Genomic DNA, 23566 nt, shown 5'->3' with positions numbered 1-23566 from the left:
GTGGAGCAGAGTATGATTCTCCTTTACTTAAGAGATGATATCGCTGATATCCTCCAGTGCGTGAGTACGTACCATGTTTGTCTTTCTGGCTCTGAACTGCCTTACTCAGTATAATTGTTTCTAGTTTCCTAAAAGTTGGTGAAATTATCCCCCATGATACTCTGATAAACTCATAGGGTTGGTGCTGAGTCTAATCTTCAACAGAGAGGCTTCTCTCAGCAGCTGATGCAAACAGACTCAGTCACCCACACCCAAACATTAGTGAAAGAACCCCTCAAAAGAAGGCAGGAAGGATTTTAGGAGACAGAAGGGTCAAGGACACCACACAAACTAGACCCGCTAAATCAACTAAGCATGGCTCATAGGGGCTCAGAAAGGCTGAAGTGGCAATCGCAGAGCTTCCATGAGTCTGCACTAGGTCCTCTACTTATATGCTGTGGATTTTTAGCTTGGGGTTTTGTTAGACCTGTAGAAGTTGGAGGAAGCATGTCTCTAGCTCTTCTGCTTGGTCGTGGGAACTTTTCCCTTCTACTGGGTTACCTTGTTCAGCCTTGATAGGAAGGTCCATGACTAGTCTTATTGCATATTTTTATGCTGTGTTCAGTTGCTATCATTAGGAAGCCTATTCTTTTCTGAACTGAAATGGAGGAGCAGTGGATCTCGGGAAGGGAGAGGGGTGATGTGAGGAGAGGAGGGAGGGAAGGCTGTGGGTGGGATGTATTGTATAAGAGAAGAATACAAATTTTAAAAATTAGTCGTCTATAGTGACACATAAAAAAGAATATTATTTGAAGTCAGCCCCTGCTCTGTTCCAAATCCACATTCATCCCGTACACACAGCAATATCTTCCTATTCTGTCAGAACTCTCTGTTCTTATTCAAACTGATTATCAGAGTCTGTACTTGAATATTTGTGGAACTGTTTAATAATGGTTTGGCTTTGTAACTCCATAAACTTTAAGCTCTTTAAAGGAGACGATAGTAGCAAATTTACTGCCTACTGTGTTCTAACATGACATCTGCATCAGTACAGATGCACCCTAAATATTTATTGAGTGAGCAAATGGAAAAGAGAAAGAATGATGTTGAGAAGATGTTATGATTATACATTTTACAGGCGAGTGAATTGAGCAAAGGAAAAATGAAATGTTTTCCAGGGAATAATGCCCAGGATATAGCAGGCAAAATCTGAACTCAGATTTATCAGATTCTAAAACCTCTCTCTTTGCATTTAAAAACAGTAAGTTAATTTGTTTAAGAAGTGAAAAGAGGTTAGATAGCTATACTTTACATTCTATCCTAATATAATATTCTAACCATACTTTATAATCTGTACTAATATGATACTCAAGTGTTTTAAAATTTTTTTCTGAAAAAAAAAACAGTTAATTTATGATTAGCCTGGAAATATGACTGAAAATAACAACAAAGCAATGTAAAGAAAAATGCACTTCCCATGACCTAGTGATTACAGGTACCATATTTATTCAGCTCTGTCAAACATATCTCAGTATATGAATCTCTTCAATATTATGATGATTCTTTACATATGTGAGTACATTGTCACTGTTTTCAGACATACCAGAAGAGGGTGTCAGATCTTATTACAAATGGTTGTAAGCCACCATGTGGCTGCTGAGAATTGAACTCAGGACCTCTGGAAGAGCAGTCAGTGCTATTCTCATAAAAATGTTTTCTCTTAAGTGTTGCTTAGATACCCTAGCCACTGGTACCCCCCTGTGGCTTGGCATGGTTGTAGTTTTCATTTGCCATTACTTAGCTCAATTGTGAGCAACATGATCAGTATATATTTGTAATTTATTTTTACATTTAGTAGAGTATTTGAGGGAAGGTTGTATAGATGTAATCTAGAATCTCATGAATCATGAGTATCTGTGATGCCAGACAGTCCCATTATTCCAGTTACATTTAAGTGTAATTGATAAAAAATTAATATTAGTTCTCTTGATAAAATTACACTCTGATGCAGAATCATAATTTATATAATGCTATGTTTGTGCAATACGGACAGGAGGTGTAAATACTATATTGAGTGAAACACTTGGGAAATTAATTTTCATTTTACATTTCTAGTGATGGAGGCAGGCTAGTGCTTTATGAGATGTTAGGAAAAGGAGTGAACGTTTTATTCTATTTTATGTGAATTAAGTAAAACAATGATCTCGTGGAGGTTAAGAAATGCAGTAGAAGGCAAGAGAAATATTCAAGGTTTCTCAGAACAAGTGGAAGAAAGAACTGAAATGCTGGTGATGCAGAGATGCAGGTATGACGAGATTTCATGATACTCAGGAGCAATATTAAATCACAGAATATTGACTTATCTGTATGACCTTTTTCTTGTCACCACCATAGAATCCATAACAGGCAATCATATTTTTAAAATAAGACATTTCACTCTGTTCTCCATTGCAGTCTTCTCAGCATACAATCCAGGACCTCTTAGAACTATGCTCTTTACTGGTCTAATTCTAGCAACTGCATTTCTCTCCTATAACACGATTCCTTGATCCAACCCATGGTATACAATCATAGCTCTTTGGGATCATTTGTTATCTGAAGCCTTCAGATTTCAAGGACCCTTTAGGCATTCAAGGCATTCAGGACAGCAATCAGCCTTGTTTGATTATCAGGCTGTATCTGAAAGTGGTTAAAATGTGTATGCCTTGCAAATAAAGCTGTTAGTGCAGCTCAGTTATGATACTGTGTTTACCAACACTCTGTGGAATTGGCTTTGAGCTTTATATTCTGTTTCTAATATTATGTCACTTGTACAATATGTGTTCAACCTCCATATCTCATAAACACTGAAGAATAGAAATCCACAGCCCCTATTTGCTTGATGATAGTCAGGATTATATCAGCTTACCAGATGAGGCATCTCATTCTCCTTTCTCAAGATAGTCTCTAGGACACTAGAATGCGATGTTCATGATCAAATGCTAACATGTTTTTCTCCCATGAGGATAGAATTGTCCCCTCATCCTACCATACTAGCATATGTCATGTCCAGATGAAAAAGAATATTCTAAGCTTATCAAGGGTCAGCAAACTATGGCCTGTGGACTAAGTCTGGCTTTGCAGTTTATGTAAATAGGGTACACATGGTACCCCTTTATTTATGTATAATCTACAGTTATTCTTTTTAAGGGTATAAAGTATTGTGTTTGGGGGAGGTTGGGTGAGACTGCAAAATTTTAGTATATTTTACTTATCACTTTATGTAGGAATGTAACAAAACTCTGATTTGGCCATTCACAATCATTTCTGGGTGTTGGTGCCTCACAGTAGGCTAATCACTGAGACATGTCTTTGGAAAACAATTCCTACTGGTGAGGAAATTGGTGTTTCGATTGGCATGTGCGATCCTCCTTAAACATGGTAAACTTTATATCAAAAAAGAAAGTTTCACCTTTTTAATATAGACACTGCCTAAGTGATTTCTTTTCTTCTTAAAATGTCTAAAAAGGGTATTGGATATCCCTTCAATCATTCCAAATTCTACATTGCTTTACTAACAGAAATTAAATCTGTCTTCCACTTCCTAGAGATTTGAATATCAACTAAGCTGCTAGAATAGAGAAAAGAATAAAAGCAAAAGACTGAGGGCAAGACAATTAGAATTACACAGCAGACCAACCCAGGGACTTGAAGGCCACTTCTGGATTAAAGAACACACAATTTAGTATCAGACAGCCTTAGTATTTAGGTCAATACTAAACCATATTAGCTTTAGATTAAAAAAACCCAACTGGTAACTTTATTACAATAAAACGGATTAAATTTAGCCATGAATAATAGTTTGATTTCCAGATTTTATTGACAGTACGTGAATTTCAATTTTCTTGTTTATAATATAGAAATGATAAAATATACCAACTGATATGTATGTGACTAGCACTTATGTGTCAATCATATAGCTTAAACTATAACAATTAATTAAACAAGTGAAATGATTGTACAAACACAAATACGCATTATATAAATGCTATTATTTACTATATGAAAATTATAAGTATTTATATTTAAGTAATAGTTACAGATATGTAAAATTATATTCCATATTGAGATATAAATTTATTTGTATAAAATTATTTACTGGCAGCAGATACAATGTGTTGTATATATATGTGAGACAAAGAATTAAAGAATGAAAAAAAACTATAATCTTACATAAGAAAATATAATAATATATATCCTCTGGTCTGCACATGTTTTGGAAACTTTGGGAACCCAAAGAGGCAGAGAATAACATATGGACATCTGGTTTTAGAAGTTTTCTTGTTAATATTTAACTTTTGAGAAAGAAATGTGTAGTTCATACTTTTGTCTAGGTTCTTAGTTAGGTATATATTTTGATTTCTCTGTGGGTATAGATGTAGATTTTCTGAATGTGATTTGTTGACTTAGTCTCCAAGTTTTGGTACTTTTCCTATTCTTCTCAGGTAAAAATAATCAGCAGATATATCTTCATGACCTCACAGAGTTACAAGAATCAAAAAGTCGCCGAGCGGTGGTGGCACACGCCTTTAATCCCAGCTCTTGGGAGGCAGAGGCAGGTGGATTTCTGAGATTGAGGCCAGCCTGGTCTACAAAGTGAGTTCCAGGATAGCCAGAGCTACACAGAGAAACCCTGTCTCGAAAAACCAACAACAACAACAAAGAATCAAAAAGTCTATGGTCTCTTCTTCATATGGGCATGACAGACTGATGAACATGTCATTGTCCTCTTTATCATATATGCTCAACTGCCTACTCCAGCTTCTAAGTGTTCATCAGTACTTGCTATAAATTCTGTCCAAGATGGATTGTGCTCTTGACTATAGTTCCCTGGACTTCTTCAGATCAAACCATGACCTGTCTTCTTCAGCTGCAAATAAAACTGTCACCAGACCTCTCTCCGCTGAATGATCATAGAGAGCTGTAACATCTCAATGATTACCACACTATCATTCTTAATTCCCATTCTCCCCTAAGGAGTCCTAAGAAGCTGCTGTTTAGAAGATGTGTGTGTGTGTGTGTGTGTGTGTGTGTGTGTGTGTGTGTGTTGGACAGTATGCAGAGAGAAAAGTTGCAATAAAGAACAAGAAGGCCCTGAAATGACATGAGCCAAGGAGTGTGGAGGAGCTCATGGAATGGTGGGAAGATTCTAAATAAAGTGAGTATGGAAAGTTCCCCTGGTTGTACTGGACACAATTAAAATATTGAAAGCAACGTATGAGGTTCATTCAATAAAAGAAAACATAGGGTCTTACAAAGATATATGACTATATTGATAAGAGGTATGTTAATGACTACAAATTTATTGGCAATGGGATATTAGTATCAAATAAACTTTTTATACATTTATAGTCAACAAAATAGGATAGTGTAACATTGCAGTAAAGAGACTGGTGAATAACATCTGAATCCCTTAATCAAAGTCGATATCATTCATAATCAGACAAATTAATACCATGGGCTTTCTCATAAGATACAGGAAGAAACACATTAGTTCACCTATAATAGTCTTGAAAAAATGAATAATTTTAATTTAACCATAAAGAAATATTTCATCGTCCAGAAATGATATGTGCTTTACAAAGCACCTGATGCAAAGCTTAACGATGGTGTGGTTGTTGTGAAGTTTAGTCACATAGGCCAAAGCTCTGCTCTAACTTCTAGGAAATTCAGCAGTCATAACAAGTAGGTGCAAGATGAGACTCAGAAGTAGATGTTTTTTGACTAAAAGACATTATTGGGACAACTGGTGAAGTTTCCATTTTTAATAATCTAAAGATGAGCAAGCTTTCATGTATCATTGTTAACTCTGATTTAATCACTGAGTTTTGGGTATGTAGAAGAATGTTTCGTGTACTGCAAAAGTACATTAAATAATTCAAGGTGATGGGACTTCTAACTAGAAATGTAGATGATTTGGGGAACCCCCCCTTTCTCTTGTACGTACATCTTTGCTCCAAGTTTGACATGATTGTAAAGGAAAACACTAGGAGTGCCCACATGATGTGGAAGGTATTCAGTAGGACCTACTGGAAGCTCCACATCCTATAGGAAAAGGCAGATGTCAATATAGAAGAAATACATTGATCTTTCATGCAGTACAGATATTGTGTGCTCTAAATGAAAGCTGATATTAATAGAAATGGTTTTGTGGAATCATCCAGATGTGAGTTAAAGACAAAACATATCCGTGCACATCATCAAAAAAATTTAAAAATTCTGACTGTTAATGACTTGATTAGGTCAACATTTTAATGTTTTTTTTTATGACTATGTATTATTTTTCTCTTGGTTTTCCATCATGATTTTGTGGTCTTTCGGTATGTGTAATTTCATAGCTTTTAAATATTAATGTTATTTTTCATGCTATGTTTAGCTTAAATGTTTAAAATGAATAAGCAAAATCAATACTTTCTTTCAATCCATACCTTTAGGCTGCTTGATTTTGATTGCTACCACTTACCTTTAAATCAAAACAAAACAAAACAAAACAAAAACCATAGTTAGTTCATTTTTTTTCTTCTGTAGCTTTCAACCTGACACTTGGAAGCTCTCATAAGACGATGAGACTGTGGGCTTATGGCTGTTTTATGCTCAATCATTAGAATATCATTCTGTTCCTGGCACATAGAAAGCACTTAATACATTTTTACATAAGAAAAACCAATTCAAAAGCAATAGGTCTACTTACTTTAATGTTTCACAGGCTGCTGCTTTCCTTAAAGACCAAAAGCAACAGAGTCAACCAATCATGGACTGAAACCTCAGAAAATGTGAGCCAAGATAAACCTCTCCTCCATTTTGCTTGGTTAATTCTGGTATTGCTACAATAACAGAAAACTAACTAAAATATACTGCCACAAGTGATGGAAAGCAATATCACCATGTATCCATGAACATCGTGAGGCTTAGACATGAGACATATGTCAAAGGATACTCTTGGCAATCAGGAGCTTGAAAATTTAGCCCTCCCTACTCGGCTTTTTAGCCATTCTTTATCTGCCTGTCTCCCTATGCTCAGCACTGTGGCCACCTTGTTAACAGCAGAGGAACTCTTCTCTGTCTTCCACTAGCCCTGAAACTTAGAATACCCAAGATATAAGTTACAATTTGCGAAACACATGAAACTCAAGAAGAACAAAGACCAAAGCGTGGACACTTTGCCCCTTCTTAGAATTGGGAACAAAACACCCATGGAAGGAGTTACAGAGACAAAGTTTGGAGCTGAGACAAAAGGATGGACCATCTAGAGACTGCCATATCCAGGGATCCATCCCATAATCAGCCTCCAAACGCTGACACCATTGCATACACTAGCAAGATTTTGCTGAAAGAACCCTGATATAACTGTCTCTTGTGAGGCTATGCCAGGGCCTAGCAAACACATAAGTGGATGCTCAGTCAGCGATTGAATGGATCACAGTTCCCCCAATGGAGGAGCTAGAGAAAGTACCCAAGGAGCTAAAGGGATCTGCAACCCTATAGGTGGAACAACATTATGAACTAACCAGTACCCCGGAGCTCTTGTCTCTAGCTGCATATGTATCAAAAGATGGCCATCACTGGAAAGAGAGGCCCATTGGACATGCAAACTTTATATGCCCCAGTACAGGGGAACGCCAGGGCCAAAAAGTGGGAGTGGGTGGGTAGGGGAGTGGGGGGAGGGTATGGGGGACTTTTGGGATAGCATTGGAGATGTAAATGAGGAAAATACCTAATAATATATATATATATATATATATATATATATATATATATATATAAATAAATAATTTCATCACTATTTCTTTGGCTCCCTGCAGACAATGTTTGACTTTCTTCGCCACTCCTATCCACTACCAGTATAGAAAGGAAGATTTTTTTTCTATTCCAAAGACAATGAAGGAGAGAGGTATGAAATGCAACCTAAGGAAAAAATTGGAGATAGGGAGTATTTAAATAGTGACATACTTAATATACATAGTGCATGACTGGGGCAAGGGATATATCCCTGGGGTTATATCTATGAATAGCAACGGGTGGGTGTGCATCTCATTAGTTAAATTATACACTAATTTGATCAGTCTTTGTCTTTCCAGGTGCTGTGATTGAAAAGATTCCTCACCAAAATTCAAGAGCTACCAATATATTAATACTTTGGCCATTTAAGAAACAATCAGAACATCATAGTTCCTTATCTGTCAAGGGAAAGAGTAACCTGACAAAGATACAGAAGAAGGAGTTTATTTTTCTTGTCCTTTCATCTGCAGTATAAGGATGTCCTCTCCCTAAATGTCAGAGACTAAATCTAGAATTTTCCAAACTTCAGAATTGTAAGAAACAGAGTCGCATCCTTTATATATCACCCAATCTTAGTTATTGTGTTATAATAACACAAAGTGGAGTACAACATCAGAAACAGTCAATGAGCTATTTAGTGGGTAAAGAGGGATAGACAGGGTTGTTAATACAGGAGAAACCTTATGTTATTCACCTCACTACTTACTACCTTTAGGTTCAGACACTTGAGAGAAGTGCCATAAGAGGTAAGGATCTATGTATGCTAAAACAAGATGTTGATCAGATCTAGAAAAGGTAGATGTGTAACATGAGTTTCTACACATGCCTGCTCCTCTATTTTTTCTTTCCTTTATTGGCACAGGAAAACACATATTTGACTAGGATTTCTTTTTATATGTATAAATTATTTATTTACATCCCAAATGTCACCCCCTCCCTGTCACCCCTTGCAGAGTTCTTGCTCCCATGCCCCCACCCCCTTGCCTCAGAAAATATCTCTCACTGGGTATACCCCTACACCGGGATATCACATCTCTAGTAAGATTAGGTCCATTCTCTCCTATTGAGGACAGATAAGGCCATCCTCTGCTACATATGCATCTGGGGTCTCAGACCAGCCCCTGTATGCTCTTTGGTGTATGCTCACTCTCTGGGAGCGACCTCGGAATTGACACTGTTGTTCTTCCTGTGTGATTTTCATCCTCTTCATTTCCTTCAGTCCTTCTGCTAACTCTCCCTGTAAAATATCCCTATAAAATCTGCTGAAAACTATTTTTAGGTTTTATTTGGACAAGACTGAACTAGTTTGAGTTTTTGGGCAGCTCCTATCGAACAAGCCTAAACATCTGTAAAGATAAAAATCTTCAATTCATTAAAAGCAACCATTAGTACAATTCTTTCCAAAGGTAATCCATGTTCTGTGTTGTTAGTGTGTGGGTGTGATGTTTCTGACTTCTCCATCTCTCACAAGCCTGTTTTCTGTTCCATCTGTTTTGTTTTGGAAAGATGCCTTTTTTTTTTTTTTTTGTAATGTTCTAGATGACCAAAACATATTCTTGGGTTTTGCCTATAGCTTTGATTTCTCCGTGTGGTGTTGTGCGAGTTCACTGTTTAATCTCTTCAGTTCACTGTTTCATCTCTTCAGTCTACCACCTCAGTCCAATGCTTGGCTATGAGTATCTGCATCTGGCTCAGTCAGCTGCTGGCAAAACATCTCAGAGGACAGCCATGCTAGGATCCTGTCCTCAAGCACAAGACAGTATCAATAATAGTGTCAGGGATTGGGTGCCCACACATTGGATGAATCCCAAGTTGGACCAGTCACTGCTTAGCCATTCTTTCAGTCTCTGCTCCATTTTTGTCCCTGTATTTTTTTTTTTTTTTTGAGATGGGAGACATGGAAAAATCTGGTGCAGAAGAACATATCTGTAAAATAATTTTACATCCAGACTGGAAGACAGGTTTCATATTTGAGCCACTTCCAATTTTCTAATGATAATATCACAAAAGCGGGGCTGAGATACTGGCATCTACCAGGCAGCACCCCAACCTCAATTTCTACCTCATTTTCCTTTATGACTCCCCAATGCACTCTAAAGATCCCCAGAGTAAGGCAGGTTTGGAGCAAGTGGCACAATTGTGTAACAAAGGGAACATACTTAATGAAAGGTCTAAAAGACGTATATCATTTAACAAAGCAATTAAATACATTATCCGGGGCCTTGCCACCTGGGCCCTGAGGACTGTACCCGTAAGCCTAATAAGATCATTAGGATCATGCACCCACAGTCAGCTCCAGATGTGAGCTAATAAAGAAAGATTAATGAAAAAATACAACAGTTTAAACATAGAGAAAGGCATTGGTGATGACAGATTAACATATCCTGAATAATAAACTATGCAATTGGCAAATTCAGAAAAGAAGAAACAACGTGCGGAGGAATCACACTGATCCTCAAGCATTAGATGGTTAACTTCTTTCCCTGTAAGTAGGGAAACAAGGAAACCCTGACCAAACAGAACAAAACCGTATAAAACTGGATCCTAGCTTCCAACTTCATTGCTTTATCAAATGAATGCTAAATGAGTTTTATTTATCAATGATGATAAGTGAAAATATTCTCACTGACAAACAGCAAAATATACAACCTGCCTTTTCCTAATACCATGTCTTTTCCCCTAGACAAACCATGTTGCCTCCTTGCCCAGATTTCTATCTCAGTTTAAATAATAGGAGAGGGTTAAAAAGGAAAAAAAAGGCTTAGAAAGAAAGGGACATGTTTATTTCTGAAACTTGATGCTAACCCCCTACTACTCTCTAATCAGGTAAAAGTGTGTAAGCCAACATAGAAATTAATAGAAAAGCAAAGCAAAATGGAAACTGCCAAAGGAGATAAAATGCCTATTTGGGTCTAAAATTATATTGAATAATACAGGAGCCACAATATGGCTATTGCTATGATATCTGAACATTCTCTTGAAATCTTACAAAATCCTACGAGTCATCTCCTGAGCAAGCTAAGTTTTGAGGCTTGAAATCCCATAGTCTGGTTTCATTACAAAGGATAGAAAGAGGTTCCTACTCAGACCCTATGGATGGAAAGCAGGCAGTGGCCCACCTCCTTCCAGATGTCACACAAGAACCCAGTTCTCTTCACTGTCAACAGCAGAAGCATCCCCTATCTACATCACCCAGGGTTCACCCCAAGATGACGACAGTGACTATCTGAACCCAATGTGTCTTTGTTTCTGCCTAGTATGAGGAAAGACCTCCTCTTCTCCTAAACATGGGCTATATATCCTTCCCTTCAAGCAAAATGGGTCAACTTGTACAAAGTTTTAGTTGAGTTGCTCCTGTATATCATGCACAAGCATGCTAAAAGCAATAAAAAACAATCTTTTCTATAAATTGAGCAGGTAAAAGATGTATGTGGGAACAGACAATTGGGCCTTATATGAGGAGAAAGGGAGAAAGCTGGAGACTGGGTAGGCAAACAATAGGTCATTACATTTGTTATTAGTTGAATGGCTGATGGTTGCTGGGCCAGCACTGAATCAGCTAAATAACTGATAAAACAATTGACTAATTTCTGCAAGAGAGGAAAACCACTTCCTATCACCAGGCCATTCTAAAATTTCCTTGAAATATAGTAAGTTTATATACCCAAAATGTACATGACAACCTCTATGCCCAGCAACAACAATAATACAAAATAAATAAATAAATAAATAAATAATCAAGTCACCTAAAATAGAAAGCAGAAGACTTAGAACAATTGAATCAACATTTGAAGTCCAGGAAATCAGAAATACCCAACACATTCAATGTCATTCATAGAAAAACCAGTTGCCTTAAATGAGTCAACTAAGCTATGAATACACAATAAAAATATCTGTATAATGATAAATATTGATGTGCCATTTAGTCCAACTTGGCATTATTGGTATTTGTTCATTGGAAAACAACACTGAGAACCTGCCAGAAGTACAGAAAGCAATTATAACTTCTCAAATGACTAGTCATAAACAAAGCACCTGTGCCTGATAAGGCTTCTCTAATTTCTTCTGGCTGCCACTGATAATGGTCTGTAAATAATGCTGCCTCAGTATCTGGTGTCTAAAATATTTAACACTGGGACAAAGGGAAGCTGACTAGGTACTGGCCTCCCTTAAGTTCAGATCTTGATTCCAAAAATATTTACTTCCCATCTAAGCTCAATCCATGGCTGTAGAGATAAACATCCTATCTACACAAAGAGATTTTTGTTCCATGGGAGGAAAGGTGGGGCGTGGCTACCTGAGACAGCAGGGCTGTCCAGAAATCAACTCTAGTTTGTTATACTGAAGGAAACAAGCCAGGAAATTCACATTTCGGAATATCCCCCCTCCCCCCGCCCCAGTTCCTGTCTCTGATATTCTCAGCTGGGCCACTAAACCCATTAGGACCAAGTCCAGCTTTGAGCATAGTGCAGAAAAACAAGCAAGCAACACAATGAAACCTTTCCCTCCCTCCTTCCCTCAGTAGATGCTCAGCCAATCTTCGATGAATGAAAGATCCTATAAAATATAAAATATAATTTTCATTTACATTCATTTCAATTGGTATATATTAGTAAGGGTAAAGAGTGATGAGGGTGATGTGGTGACAATAGATTATATTCTTATCTAAAAGCATCATAATGGGGCAAAGGAGAGGGTTCAGTTGGGAGAGTGCTTACCTGGCATGCCTAAAACCCTGTATCCAATTCCCAAAATAGTAAAGTGAGCACAGTGGGTGCTTGCATCTCATCTTAACGTTTGAAAGGTAGAGGCTGGAGGATTAGAATTTCAAGGACATCTTTGGGCCATAATATACTACCTATAAATACCCTACCTCAAAGAAAAATATCCTCATAAAAACCAATACTGTGTATAAAAAAAAAGAAAATAATTAATTGTATTAAAATGCCTAAATAAGGTTACAGGCTAGCCAGAATAATTTCCTTATAAAATTCCCTCTGTTTCCCTCTTAGCCAGTCTTATCTCTTTCATCTGAGAATTTATAGACTCTTGATCTTCCTGTCAGGAATTCAGCTGCAAGTTTAGTTTTGTAAACATCTCTGTCAGTGCCTTCCTACTCAAAATTCTTCTTTGTAATCCCATCGCCTGCAAAAGACATTCTCAACCAGTTACTGGCAAGCTTTCCCTGTGAAGAGTGAAAGGGTGACCGCTCTTGGCTATGAGGAACACATGATCTGGTCTCTGCTGTAGCTACTCCACCCAGCCCTCTGTCAGTCTGCAGCAGCTGCGGGCAATGTGAAAACAAACACGTGTACTATTTTCAAACAAACCTGCTTATGAACATTCAAAACCTGGATGTTTTGTTCACATTATTCTACATTTGTTCTATAACCAACCATGTGAAGACAGAAAACTCATCTTTTCCATAATTAAACAACAGGTGACAAGTTGTTTAAAAATATTTTTTGAATCCTTTGAGAATTCTGTTTGATAGTATTAACCCCATTGTCCAACTCTTCCCTGATCCAACCCCACCAACCCCTTCCCTACCCACCTGAACTATGTGACTTTATCCCTTTATTTTTATTAGACCTATCAAGACCAATTTTTGGACGTGTGGTCTTCCACCAGAGTGAGGCCAACTTACTAGGGACTACACACTTATACAAAGTCAATTCTCCTCTAAGAAGCTATCAAAGTCCAGAGCTCCTTGGCTAAGTAAGAGACTTAGACCTTACCTTTATTCTTCATAATAACAACACTTCCTAGATGTCTGTGAAGAAATCTGTATGCACTATGCCCTTTAAGTCTAAGACGATCAAATAGACATTTTGAGGATAATTTTACACATAAGAATTTAATCTTCAGAGTGATAATATATTCAGCGATAGCCTAGCCAGGACATTGATTTTGAAGAGTTGAAACCCCAAAAGCTATGCACAGCCTTTTAAATGCAAAGTTTACCACAAAGGCCACAGTTTTATTCCTATGTCTTCCATGATGATGATTTCATTTGGATTAGCAGCATTTGAGTACATCTCTCCCTCTCCTTTGCAGTCTGGAATTCTCAAAGGCACAATCTCTATTCTATTCATATCTGTATCCTCAAAGGTATTTGCATAGAAAAGGTACCATTAATGTACCATTGCTGAGAGAATGAGCACTATAGGCTGTAGCAATGAATTGTTATTAACTTTTGGATTGGATTTTCTGTAATCACTATCCTTGATGAAAGAGAATGAACTTAATATCTATCTATCTATCTATCTATCTATCTATCTATCCATCTGCCTGTCTGTCTGTTTATTCCTTTCTTTTGTATTCTCAGAAAATGAACCCAGAAATAAGCAGAAATAAAACTTGGTTCTCATCGGTATTATGTGGTGAAATTTTCTTTGTGCTCAGGTAAAAGCTGTATAGCTATAAACATGCGATGCATTTGATCTGTTGTTTTGAATGTTGGTTTCCTGCAGTGTGGATGGTGTGTGAGGAATTATATTTGTTATAAGTGGTGTCAGCACATGAGCTCTGCAGCTGAGATGCTGCAGCACCAGTTGTATGGTGCCTTTGATATCAATAACCATGGGCACTGTGGGCGGATAAGAACAGAGCTTATTCCCAGCCCCAGCTTCTGATAGGGTCAGCCTCTTTCTCTATTTGATATTTGAGACATTTGAATGGAACTCTTGTCTGGTTGTGACATTTGGCAATAGTACCAGACAGCATGATCAGCAATTGCCATCCTTTTCGCGATTCAACATGGCAAATCTAAAGTTTGACTGATTCTCTCACCTTCTAAGGTTAAGTTTGACAAGTCTGTTCCTCCCATAGCTGTGATACCTTTTAGGTTATAAACTAAATGGCTTAATGCCTCAGGGAGCAGCCTGCTAATGGCACAGAGCCTGGGGTTTGGAGACAAGATGCACCATTCACTCTGAGATCCTTTCTGTGTTCCAGAGAACACCTGCTTAACACTCTGGCCCATTGTTCACAAGGCAGAGAAAAATAATGCCTTTGTCATAAATTTTTTAAGTAAAGAATCATTAATAACATCTTTAATGGAATGTCTGGTGGAAAACCAGTACTCAGTCACCGAATTGCTTCCTCCTCTCCACGGGACACTGCTGCTTTTCTGAACAAGTAGATTCATTCCTAAGCTAGGTTTGTGAGTACCTTGTTTTGTTGGTTTTATTATATCATATGTTTCTTGCCTCCAAGATGATTACATCAGCTAGGGTTTGTTTTAAAGGTACAATTACTCTAAAAGTTGAGACCTCTGGGTTTGGAATGGTGGTTTGGAGAGCAGAGAAGTTGCTCTATTGTTATCACAGTTGTCCTAAAAGTCTCTGAATTACAGACCCAAGCAATGGAATTGGGCTTCAAAGGGGGAAAAAACCATTGTGTCCCAATGGCCAGGTGCCATGCTTCAGAGCGATCTAGCACATTTCACTCCACCAACAAGAGTAAAATCTATTCAGTCAGAAGGTTTTGTTGCATATTTGGTTTTTGCTTATGTTTGTTTCTCCTCTTCCGTCCTTACAAGGTGAGTCAAACTCTTGTTCCTTTTTTGAGCCCAGTCACAGCCAAGTTCATTAAATCACTGCTAACTATTCCCATTCCTCTTTGGTGAATTTATTTCTCTCTCTCTTCACATTTCATTCAGCTAATGAAGAGCACGATTTGCATTCCTATATTGTTACCTTTCTGAAAATCTAAGCAACCTAGCTCCTTAAGTTTTATGTGAATAGGGCTGTTAAATAACAAAAAGGGCCCAAGACTTATATCAAAATCAATGTAACTTATGGTGTTCTCAATTAGTTTGCAAAGAAATCTACCTCAGAAATACCATTCTCTGTTTTTCTCCAAGGTTGTTGTTCAACTAAATTAACTCAGTTATTCAGACAAATGAAATTATATTTCTTCATTAAGACTTACATATTTTGAGCAAATATAATGATATACATGTAAGAAAATGTCATAATGAATCATATTACTTTGTGCAATAACAAAAATTAATAAAATGTGTAAAACTTATTGAAATATAAAAACAGACTTACATGTTTTTGAGTTATTTAGTAAGTCGCTAGAGCCTTTTACTGATTTTTTTAAAAATTAGCTGATTTGTTTTTGTAGCAATAGTATTTCCGTTTTCATTATACTTAGGCATGTTTATGACCTGAATACAAGATATAACAACAATTTATAATAATATTTACATAGGTATGAAGTGTTAAATTTTAAACAACCAACACAAAATCGCATATTTAGAATGTAAGTTATTTGAATGATAGTTGCTACATGGATATAAAGTAGAATTCCCCTTCAGATCTGGAGGCCTCATATTCCTGAACTCAACAACAAGCCATCAAAAATATTCAGAAAAAAATGTCTATTCTGAACATCTACAAGACTTTTTCTAATAATTATTTCCTAAATAATAAAGTGCAACAACTTCCTGCAAGTCATTTACATTGTTTTAGACAATATGAGGAACTTGGAGATGATTTAAAACATACAGAAATGGGACTGGGGAGTAATGCAGTGGCTAACAGTGCACATTGCTCCTTTCACGGACATTGCTGCTCATAACCACTCTTAACTGCTGCTTCTACAAATCTGACGTCCTCTTTTAACCCCCACACCCACTTGTCCACTTGCACACATGTACCGTATTTGTGCAAAATTGTAAAAATACATCTATAAAAATAAATATATATAGGAGGGCATTATAGATTCTATGGAAATATGTTAATGGTATATCATTGTATATCATAGACTTGACTCTCGGTATATTTTAGTATCCATGTGGGTCTTTGAATCAGACTTACTAATTAACAAGAAAACATATAAGACAGTTTTTAGGCTGAGAAATAACTATGTTAACTGATTTTAAAGTTCCTAAGCCACATGAAAGTCTACATCACATACCTCTAACAGTTGGTTCTTTTCTTTTATTATTTTATTTTTTTGTAAATATTTGCAATTATTTTCACATACTTGAACTGTTAGGATTTTCCACTCCTTGAAATGAGTATGGGGGGCATAACTGCACTGGCGGTAAACAAAGGGATCACTCGGGATTGCACTGGAGTTGATGAGTGCCTTCCAGTGGTGGGATTTTGTGAGTAGTGTTAACCTTGAAATTCTCCAGAATAAAAACAAGACAAGACAAAAACCAAAACCAACTCTACCATTTTGGACCAAATATAAAGCAAGAATTTATTAAATAGTAGATACTGACCAAGAGATGGACTTTGGTCAGGACCATTCTCCATAATTTCCCATCAGAGAATGGCCTTGAACCATATGTTCAGGGTCATATAAGGACAAACCTATAAGCTACTATACTTCCCCAGGAGGCTTTGTTGTTTCCCAAGAACTACAGTTCCCAGCATTTCAGGAAGTTACCTATTTCCTGGGTAGGTAGTGTTTACAGGTAAATTTGGGGGCATTACGGTAGTCCAGGTCTTTTTCTCCCACCTATTACCAACAGCCCAGCTTTCATAAGCAGCAGTCTCTAAGCATATTTAGTCTCATATTCAAACATTCATTGGTAAATCCTTTAAGACAATAATAACTGGGTGTGAGGGTGCACAGCTGTAATCCCACCACTTAAGAGGTAGAAGCAGAAGAGTCAGTAGCTAAATATCATCCATGGTTTCATAGAGAATTTGAGATAAACCTGGGAAACCCAAGAGCCTGTCTCAAAAAATAAAAAAGTAATCTCACAAATTGTGGTAGATTGATAACATTTCTGTTCTTGATACACTCCAGCAGTCTCTAATAAAAATCTTTTTTTGAGGTAGTTCTACAATAGATTATTAGTAGGATCTAGAAAATCTCCAGGTAACAGAATGCTCCATGAAGAAATATAATACCTAGATGTATTTCCAAGACGGTGGCTTTATTACAATGTGGAATAATTTCATTAAAATGTCTGTTATATGTTCACAAGGGGAAAATGGCCTTACAGTCCATCTAGCCAATCTATGTATCTTGGACCCACTAAGTTTACAAAGATAAAAAGTGTGTCTACCATCCTTTATTCTAATATCTCTGTGGTATGGACCATTTGTAACATTGAATCATTTTTATATGAATAAGGTATGCTTATCATAGAAAACACTACATATTTAATTATACAACTTTGTAGTTTGAAGAGAAAAGGATGTATTTATATAACCATCATTGTAATGTTGCAAACAGGATTCCAACATTAACCATCTAAACATTAACTATCTAAAAAGAATCCCCCTCTGCCTGTCTGTCTATCTATCTATCTATCTATCTATCTATCTATCTATCTATCTATCTATCTCTCACTCTGTCTGTCTCCCTCCCTCTCTTCTCTCTCTCTCTCTCTCTCTCATCCTCTCTCTCTCTCTCTCTCTCTCTCTCTCTCTCTCTCTCTCACACACACACACACACACACCCCACATTGAAACTGTATATTCTTGTCTTTTCACACAATGGGTCTTATATGGATATTCAACATGTAGGTAATGGGAGTGGGTTAGAGATAGTCGATAGACACAGTGAAACGCAAAACCCTAAAGCATAAGAAAAAGATTGTTAGAGCTAGAGAAGAGCTGATGTTTCTTACTTAGATGGATCTCAAAAATGCTTAAAATTCAATGTGTTCCAAAAGACATAAGACAAGGAACTAGGCTTGGTGCTCATCGCAAGCAAGAAAACAAATACTTAATTGAAATACTATGAAGTAAAGAAAGAGGTGTACTTAGGCCACTGTTATAGCTCTTTTGGACCTAAGAGAATAGAGATACAGGCTAAATATTCTCCTGGGTTAGTTTGCTCCAAGATTATTAAGTGAAAAAAAATACTTCATTTACACAAAAACTCCCCCTCCCAACAAGTCAAATGTCTCGAAGGACACACAAGTAATAGAAATGCAGCACATATCTGTGGTGGGATGGAGGCATTTTTATTCTGAGAACAGAAGATGGATTTTCAGTTGAGCCTGTCAGTCTGTGTTAAGGAACAAATCACCATGGCAAGATACGAAAGTTCAGATAGGTCCCAGAGTCAGATGACACAACTCAGCCCCTAGCTCTTATTCAAAGTGAGGTTTGTGGGATTTAATTTTTTGGTTTGTTTTTTTTTTTTTATTTCCATAAACAGCAAAACAAACGAACAAATCTTTGCCCTTCCTGTCTCCAGTGGCTACTATGAGAAATCAGTAGAAGGGTGTATATGGTATTGATGTACCAAGAAATTACACCTCATGGAATATCATCTGAATGTATGTTTATTTTTACTTTCTGCGACCTCCAATTAGACTCATTGCATTCATTCACTGAGTGTGATTGTGCTGTGTCTAAAAAAAAAAAAAAAGATTAGCCTTGTGGTTTTCCCATATACTTTAAGACAAAAATAATATCACAGCTGAAATAATCACAGCTTCCTGCATTTGGAAAATGTTAAGACTGTTCACTGTACAACCCATAAAAAGCTTGGACCTTTATGAAGGGGGTTCCAGAAATTATCTGTAATTTCAACAAATCGCCAGAGCAGTCTACAGGATTGAGCCTATGATGGCTTTTGTAGCTGTGATTTATTTTGGAAAAAGACACAAAACAAAATTAACAAAGGAGAAAGACACTGTGGGCAAAGTCTTGAGCAATTAGACACAAACGTTGGTGGCCCTTGCATTACCATTAGTTTTGACAATGCAGGTGGAAGTTTGATAATCAGGAAACTTATGAGAGGTTCAGCACAAAGGTCTCCATCAAAACCTTATCACATGGGCACATCCCACTTCAACATACCAAAATGTTAGAAAGAGAGCAGAAATTTGGCATCAAACATGTTACAAGATGAACTGTGAAAAGGCAGTAAGTTAGCCTAATCAGTTGGGTACCCTCTTGAAATCTAGGTTGCCAGCCAGCAGGGCTAGCTTTAAGAGCTGACCTTTTTTAGGAAGTAACATTGTTTCTTAGGTAATTTCTACAGGCTAGTTGGCCACCAATACAAAAAGATATGTGTCTTCCCTTTTCTTTCTGCATTTCCTCCTAATCTCTTAGCTATTTTTGTATGGAGGGGCTGGATCAGGAGGAGAAGTAGAGGTTTGCTCCTTTCTCTCTCACCTAACTTTATTACACACATGTGAATCTGGCTGCCTTTTAAAGGCTGGCACTGTGTTAAGAGTGGTGACATCCCCGTGGGTGCTTTGGAGTTCTCTAGGTTGAGCAGGACTTTGTGGTGGCATACTTCCTTAGGTTCTGGTAGCATTTAAACCCTGGTATTTGAGAATATTCCATGCAGATGTTTTGCATTTGTTTTTGTTTTTGTTTTTAGAGCCATCATCATGTCCCCTCCTGAACAGAATTGAAATGATCTTCATGTGATTTCTCACTTGTGGGCACACACATCTGGCTCACTGGAAACATTCCACATTTCTGTATGAATAACCATTCTACTGCAGTCGTCTCTTCTCTGCAGTGGCCAGAGCAGCCAGCTAGCCCATCTCTCTCTTTTAGGTTTTCACCTGAGAGTCAGATACTGTCCAGCTGTTCCCTGAGATGCAGAGACAAGATCAGGCTTACGGAGTTGTCCTATAGATGCATCCCTACTTTCTTGATGTAAAACGAGAGCAGCCTCTTTCACCTTCATGATGAAGCAAGTAGCCAGAAAGGGGGGTTGTTCATAGGAGCTCTAGCCAGAAATGCAGAAATGGCTTCTTTAAATATTCAAGTAATTTTTCTCAGAATTCACTTAGATATCCCAAATTCAGCTTTGAATTTCTGAAAGTCCTGAAATTTATATAACTTGGAAAAAACATGTGCTTCCTTAAAAAGAAGATAAATAACACACACGCTTATAATTGTACATATTCATATAAGTATGAAGTTAAGATAGAAGGTGATATTCTAATTAGGTACTTATGTTCTTATTGTTGTTTTGATACAGTGTCTTCCTATTTAGCTCTGGCTGTCCTGGAACTTACTATGTAGATGAGTCTGGCCTTGAACTTACAGAGATACACCCTTCTATGCCTCCCAAGAACTGTAATTAAGGCATACGGCACTATCCTCAGCTCTAATGAGTATTTTTGAATGCCATGATAAACCACAAAAAAAATAGTAATTTAGTAGTGCTTACTAAGAATTATATAGTAAAGGAATATTTAATGAAAACATAATTTAAAACTTGTATCTTCCAGTAAGGTAACAGCCCCTCATGAAATCCTGTGTGGATAATGCTTATTTAAGGACTCCTTTTGCACTGGGGACACATGATCTTGGAAGAACATCCTAAGGACATATACAGAATACTCTATGTATGTGAGTACTGGTGAGCATTTTCTTTTTTAATTGTCTTTTCTTGTTATCCTTTTAACATGCTACACTATTTTGAGCTATTCAAATTATAGATGGTGAAGCTTCTTAGAAATATGTTTAAAACATCATAATTTCTAAGAATCCTAATTTCTTGTCCCTAAATTTCAAACATGCCAGGAATTTGAAAACGCTAAAAGCCTTGTTCATTTTCCCACTAAAGTGTATCATTGTTTTATAAATGAATGGACTTTCCTTTAAATAACATAAGGATAGACTAAGTTAAAGTAGATAACAAATACTACAACATTACTAATCATTACATAGCACTCTCCTATGATACCTATCCCAGTATCACTTCAGACAGAAACTCTCAGATTTCCTCCTTATAAGTCATCAGCTTTTCAATATTATCAAGATTGTCAAAAACAAATAACCAATCTGTCCCTTAAATCAATTGTGTAGAATGTATTTTTATTATTGGTGAGTTAGAATCATTCAAGAGCCAGAACAGAGAGCATTTCCTGCAGTTTCTTTCTGCATAGGTCACAAGGTGTAGAGCCACGGAAGACTGAAGCAGGTCCTGCTGATGTTTCTCTCAGTGATACTGTGTGTGCAGGGATCTGGTCATACAGCTGGCTCTATGGAAGTTCAGGTAATAGTGGAAACAATGCTAATATAGTTATATTTCAATAGAACCTAACAACTATTCATAAATCTACTTCACATTAATTCAACAGTTCTTCATGAGGTGGGAAGGTCCAATGTAGTTTTCCCAAGAAACTTTGTCTCAACTCTGGAAAGAATGGGTTTTCTCTGTTGACTTCTGATAGGTAGAAGCCAGAAGTACTGGTAGGCATAGAGCAACAAGTGAAAAGAACTGTCTAGTACAAAATATCAGCAGTGACTAGATTGGAGTTGCTAGCTGTACCCTGCTACCTGGGTCTCAAAAAGGTGCCATAGTTACCACAGTGCCTTGTGATAACTCAAGAAGTATGAAGGAGACTTTGAAGTTGGTGTACATTAACATCCTAAGACACTGTGGTCCTCTCTTTTTACAAATTTTGCAAAGAAACTGATTATATAATCACATACATTTCTGGGTCTCACTTGGGGCTTTGGAAAGAACCCAACAGTTGTTTCCTGAAGTTTCATCTTGAGAATAAATCCACCTCTGCGAATACATCCCAATCCCATCCTTCCACCCTTGTGGCAACACATATTGTCCTGCATGAGCATGCTTTTGTGTGTGTGTGTGTGTGAGAGAGAGAGAGAGGGGGGGGGGGTGGGGAAGAGGGAGGGAGGGAGAGAGGGAGAGAAAGAGACAGAGGGAAAGAGAGGGAGAGAGGGGGAGAGAGAGAGAGGCAAAGAAGGAGAGAGGGAGAGAGAGAGAGAAAGAGACAGTGTGTGTGTGTGTGTGTGTGTGTGTGTGAGAGAGAGAGAGAGAGAGAGAGAGAGAGAGAGAGATATGGGGGGAGAGAGAGGGAGGGAGAGGGAGAGGAAGAGAGGGAGAGAGGGGGAGGGAGAGAGGCAAAGAAGGAGAGAGAGAGAGAGAGACAGAGAGACAGAGAGGGAAAGAGAGGGAGAGAGGGGGAGAGAGAAAGAGGGGGGAGAGAGAGGTGGTACCTCAGTTTTACAAGAGAAGAGGAAGAGACCACCAATGCTCATTGATAGACTAGGGCTTGAACTGCAAGTGACATTTACGGATTCATCTTTACATGTATTTATTTATTCTGTGTGTATGTATATGGATGTACATGTGGAGGTGAGCTGATAAAGGGCCAGAGTTGGTCCTCTCCCCTCACGAAGTGGATTTTGGGAATTTAACTCAAGCAGACCACTTCAATGGTTCAACTTTATTGGTTATTTCAACATTTTAAACAATTTGAACCAATTTCCAGCTCCAAAATTATTACATATGCTATAGGGCTCCAGATTTCGGCATTGGCTGAGCCAGCAGGTCTACATTCCTCTTTCCATCTGGCACCAGGTGGAGCTAGTTTAGATGCTTTTTTTTTTTTTTTTTTTTTTTTTTTTTCCATTTTCAGTTTGCTTAACACCTCACCCAGCCAATTCCCTGATCTCTCTGCCTGGATCCCCAAGTACATTCAACCATAAGCCTGAGATTTGGGAACAGGTGGCTACTGAGGATAGAAAATTGTGCAAATATTTAACAATGCTATTGTGGGTATAATTTACCCTTTTGATCTCTTCAATGATAGACAAACATCCCCCTACTGATCACTGATCACTTCTCTTTTCTAGGAGAGTCACCATGTCTGTTCTTTAATAGAAGGCACAGTCTGCAATTTGTCACAGGATGGACTTCTTAAATTGCAAAACAGAGAGAGAAAAAAATGTGTGGCGTACCTGGAAATGTGCTCTCCAAACCACTACTTCAGGAAAACAATATTTTGGCAGGATTTTGAGATAGAACAGCACTGTATCAAAGCCCAAGAGGCCACTTAATCATG

This window comes from Mus musculus, chromosome 15, assembly GCF_000001635.26.
Source record: "Mus musculus strain C57BL/6J chromosome 15, GRCm38.p6 C57BL/6J".
NCBI classification, from domain to species: domain Eukaryota; kingdom Metazoa; phylum Chordata; class Mammalia; order Rodentia; family Muridae; genus Mus; species Mus musculus.
Note: the sequence above shows the minus strand (reverse complement) of the source record.